Genomic DNA, 4,518 nt, shown 5'->3' on the forward strand with positions numbered 1-4,518 from the left:
AGGAAGGGTGCTATAGCCTATAATTACTATTTTAGTTAATTTTATAGCATAAAAATTCTTTTAAACAATTATAAGTTAAACTTTTTCTAAATATATACCATGTAAAAATAGGATCATTTATTGACCGGGACCGAAAAAGTAGGGCAATATCCGGGCGAAGATCCCAGTTTAGGGGGTTACTGTTGCATATATAAAGATTCACCATGCTTTACCGTTTTACCACTCACATAATATAATCCTCTAAATCTATCTAATTAATCATTTCCCTAAGCTTAATTAATCTCTCGTTCCCCACACAGAAAAAATTAAACTGAATCTCTGATTCTGCTCTCTTTCTCCACCATTTTTTCTAGCAATAGCAGGTCAGTCTTGTCATTAATTAGTTCTAAATATTTGCATTTATTTGCATGCATGTGTCCTTCTTGAGATGTAAATCAAGATTCTGCTTTGTTCTTTTGCATGCAAGGGAAATTCAAGTTCTTTAATTTTTGTCTTTATTTTGAGAATGAACTTATATTTCAACTTTTTTACTTTGATTAAAGAAAATGGTATATCAATAGATTTAATGCCATGATCCATCGAGTATATTGTTATTCTTATGAAATCTTGCTCACTCCACTACATTTTAGGCATGGTAGTTTGACTGGACACCATGTAAGAATATAAACACTACTTTTAATTTGGATCTTGCGGTCTTAAATTATAGAAGTGTATAACATGCCAAAAATATCATTTAACTATAAGGGAGAGTCATCATAGCTAAGGTAATACGAGAATGTGAAATTAATAACTTAATTAAATACAAAAACGTGACATTCTTTCGAAACAGTTTAAGGAAAAAAAAAAGAAGCAAGACACTATGTTATCAAGTGAGGGGTCACGGACACCTAAAAAGTTTGGCAAATTTTTCATGAATATATGTATATATTTTAGAAAATACTGATATATTAATAGTGATATTCTGTATACAAAGTAGATTTTGACTGAAAGTAAAAGTGCACTCCCGACCTTCAAATCCTGAGTAATAGGATCTACGACATGTCCCATATGTATCAATGGTATGGCCTAGGATTTATCTCAGCCGCCTTGATAGGAAATCTTGTTTTTCGTGGAGCTGAGAATTAATTATGGGATCTTAGTGCATGGGAGAGGACGCATATTTTCTTGAACATTCCTTATGCTTAAATTGCCTTCTACGATATAAAAACATGTCATTAAACTAAAAATTAGGAATAAAAATTAAAGAGCTACCAAATGTACAAAAGCCGTCATTCTTTTGGAACAGACTCAAAAAAGAAAGAGTGTCATATAAAATTTAAGATACATGATCCATTTTTATAGTTGTATCTTTCACTATCTTTGATCTTTCGTTGGCCAATTTGTTCTGATTATTGAATGTTTCTTGATTTGAAATGCAGCTAGATCAAAGGAGAAGAGAAGAGTGAAGAAGAATTGTATAAAATGGCAGGGGATCTAAAGGTTCTGAAGGCACTAGATGCAGCAAAAACACAATGGTATCATTTTACTGCAATTATAATTGCTGGGATGGGATTTTTCACAGATGCCTATGATCTCTTCTGCATTTCTTTAGTCACTAAATTACTTGGTCGCGTTTACTATCATGTTGATGGCTCTACAAAACCTGGATCTTTACCTCCTGGTGTTTCAGCAGCTGTTAATGGAGTTGCATTTTGTGGAACCCTTACAGGTAGGGCCGGAATATGTCGCTTACATTTACTATATTCGTACCGGAAATCAGAATTAAACGAGCTTTTATCCTTCTGTTCCACACAAGATTTCTGCAACTGACTTTTTATACATATCATAAAGTTTTAATCAATATAAAATTTGGAACTGGTCGAACCCATTAAATTTAAATCTTGGATGTGTTCTGAAATGCAAATGCAGGGCAACTCTTTTTTGGATGGCTTGGTGACAAATTGGGCAGGAAAAAAGTCTATGGCATAACATTAATGCTCATGAGTCTATGTTCCATTGGTTCTGGTCTTTCTTTTGGTAGAGAACCAAAGACAGTGTTAGCCACACTTTGCTTCTTTAGATTCTGGCTAGGATTTGGTATTGGTGGTGATTACCCTCTTTCAGCTACTATTATGTCTGAATATGCTAATAAAAAGACGAGGGGTGCTTTTATTGCTGCTGTTTTCGCTATGCAAGGATTTGGTATTCTGGGTGGAGGAATTTTTGCCATCCTGGTCTCTCCTATATTCGAGGCCCGGTTTAAGGCTCCTCCATACAAGGTACGTTGTGTTTGAATTTTATCATAACATAAATGGTTATATGACTTTAGGATCGTGGAACTTTATGATTTTCATAGAACTGTACATAGCATAGAAGATTTAACTAAGAAAATGTTGGACTAAAACGGCCTGCAGAACAGTGTTGAGTAGAAATCACTTTCAACTTTGATTCGTTTAGAGATCTTGTTTCTCTACCCATATAGCTAATAGGCAGCCCGGTGCACAAAGCATCCCGTATTCACGCAGGGTCCGAGGAAGGACCGCAGCCCAAGGGAATATGATGTAGGCAGCCTATCCTGATGCAAGTATCACTGGCTCATGGCTCGAACCCGTGACCTATAGGAATTTAGCGAATTTATAATTATTAAATCAAAGTAATTAATGGTCCATATGTGTAACATCTAACAGGTTGATCCAATTGGTTCAACTGTTCCACAAGCAGACTGTTTGGAGAATTATATTAATGGTTGGAGCACTTCCTGCATTTCTCACTTACTATTGGAGAACAAAGATGCCCGAAACTGCTCGTTACACTGCTTTTGTTGCCAAGAATGTAAAACAAGCAACTGCAGATATGGAAAAAGTTATGCAAGTTGATATTGAAACAGAACAAAAAGAAGAGCCTAAAATTGCTGTTACCACTAGAGGAAAATCAGGCAATGATTTTGGTTTATTTTCTAAAGAATTTCTTCGTCGACATGGACTTCATTTACTTGGCACAACAAGTACATGGTTTCTTCTTGATATTGCATTTTATAGCCAAAATTTGTTCCAAAAAGATATCTTTAGTGCAATTGGATGGATTCCTCCTGCCAATACTATGAATGCAATTCAAGAAGTTTTCAAAATTGCTAGAGCACAAACACTTATTGCTCTTTGTAGTACAGTGCCAGGGTATTGGTTCACAGTGTTTTTAATTGATAGAATTGGGAGGTTTACAATTCAATTACTTGGTTTCTCTATGATGACAGCATTCGTGTTTGCTTTAGCCATTCCTTATAACCATTGGACACACCCCAACAATCGTATCGGATTCGTTGTCCTATACTCATTGACATTCTTGGACCTAACTCAACCACATTTGTCGTGCCAGCTGAGATTTTTCCAGCTAGATTACGTTCCACGTGTCATGGAATATCGGCTGCAGCAGGAAAATTAGGGGCGATGGTTGGTGCTTTCGGGTTTTTATATTTGGCTCAGCCACAAGATAAGAGTAAGGTTGATGAAGGGTACACTGCTGGTATAGGGGTGAAGAATTCTCTTATTGTGTTGAGATTTGTTAATATTTTGGGTACATTGTTTACTTTCTTGGTTCCTGAATCTAAAGGGAAATCTCTTGAAGAAATGTCTAGAGAAAATGATGATGCAGAAGCTTAAGCAAAATAGGATTAGATATATAGAGTTATTTTTGGAAAACGTGTTTCTATTTTCTGGTGCTTTTTGTTTTTTTTCTCTACATAGTTTTAAGCTCTTATATTTCTATTTTGTTACACTCTAGGTAGTGGCTGTTACTCTCTTTTATGTAGGATCATACTTTAAGTTCCAGTATCAGTTATAAATTAAACAATTGCAACAGTTTCAAAGTTGCCCCTTCCATTTATCTTTTCTGAGTCGAGAGTCTACCGGAAAGAGTCTCTTTGCCTTCTTAAAGGTGGGGTAAGGTCTGCACCGGATATGTTGTTGTTGTTGCAACAATTTCAAAGTTACTATGATATGATATGTACTGTTATAACATCATAGAAAAATCCCTCATTAACAAAACACAACATAAAAAATGAAAACAGATGAACTTTTCGGGTCATTGGCTTCTACTCCTTGAGTGATCTCATTTTCTAACCAAAGATTAGTAGTAATAGATCAAGTAGGCTATTAATTATTCTAATTCCAATTATTACTTGTAGAAATTGAGGATGCAAGTTGTATAGTTAAAGATGCAGGTTCACCGGGTTGATCAACAAGGATTGTGATAGCATGGACAGAATGCAAGTTGCGTGCGTTACTGTAGAACATCGAGAGGGAAACTATAAAAAGTCACAAGGTGGAGCTATTTGTTGCAATTGATTACAGTATTCAACACCAACTTAACATAGTCCGAAAATGGTGATACATACTCTTAATCTCATTCACATTTCTCCCCCAAATCTCTGTCATTCTTCAGATTTATACAGTAATTCTAGTTGACACGATCAGAATCTCAATCTCCGCTCTAGGTTTTCATTAGCAATGAAAGCAGCATCTACTATTTGCCTATCTACAATGA

General features: G+C 35.4%; 1 pseudogene; it reads left to right on the top strand.

Moving 5' to 3' along the window:
* Positions 1-230: 230 nt before the first annotated feature.
* LOC104094278 (probable inorganic phosphate transporter 1-7) lies at positions 231-3,821 on the top strand (annotated as a pseudogene).
* Positions 3,822-4,518: the final 697 nt, after the last annotated feature.

The sequence above is a fragment of the Nicotiana tomentosiformis genome, chromosome 6 (genome assembly GCF_000390325.3).
Source record: "Nicotiana tomentosiformis chromosome 6, ASM39032v3, whole genome shotgun sequence".
Classification (NCBI taxonomy): Eukaryota; Viridiplantae; Streptophyta; class Magnoliopsida; order Solanales; family Solanaceae; genus Nicotiana; species Nicotiana tomentosiformis.